A 381-nucleotide genomic window follows, 5' to 3' on the forward strand; every position below is an offset into this window, starting at 1 on the left:
GGGGGGGTGGTCCTGAGGACCGGGATAGCTCCTGCCCCCTCTGCGCACCCAGAAAATGAGGAGAGAAAGTAGCCCCCTCATCCCCTCCCAAACTGGCCCTTTAACCCCGGGACAGGAGGAGGGGGAACTAACCCTCCCTGCCTAGAGTGTCCCAAGATGGACCCAAGAGGGAGAGGGGTACGAGGGAGCAGCCGGGACTGCACGCCCCAGTCTGTCCTTTGAGCCCCCACTGCATCCTTCCGAAGAAGGGCCTGACTTTCCCGAGTCCTGCGAACACTGCCCTTCCTTCCCGCCCGTACCTGGCCGGGCTGTAACTTCACACCGCCGCGCGCCGCGTCTGATCCGCATCCGGCGCGGCCGGGGGAGTGGGGGGCGGGGGAG

At 66.4% G+C, this 381-nt stretch overlaps 1 protein-coding gene across 1 annotated transcript in view; it reads right to left on the reverse strand.

Moving 5' to 3' along the window:
- The window catches only part of BCL11A (B-cell CLL/lymphoma 11A (zinc finger protein)), a 99,245-nt gene extending 98,901 nt beyond the window's left edge, over window positions 1–344 (reverse strand). The window contains exon 1 of the mRNA XM_011941815.1: window positions 300–344. The gene's annotated coding sequence lies outside the window, so the exon portion shown is untranslated. The remainder of the gene's footprint in view (window positions 1–299) is intronic.
- Between the last annotated feature and the right edge of the window lie 37 nt (window positions 345–381).

This window comes from Colobus angolensis, unplaced genomic scaffold (genome assembly GCF_000951035.1).
Source record: "Colobus angolensis palliatus isolate OR3802 unplaced genomic scaffold, Cang.pa_1.0 Scaffold201, whole genome shotgun sequence".
Lineage (NCBI taxonomy): Eukaryota > Metazoa > Chordata > Mammalia > Primates > Cercopithecidae > Colobus > Colobus angolensis.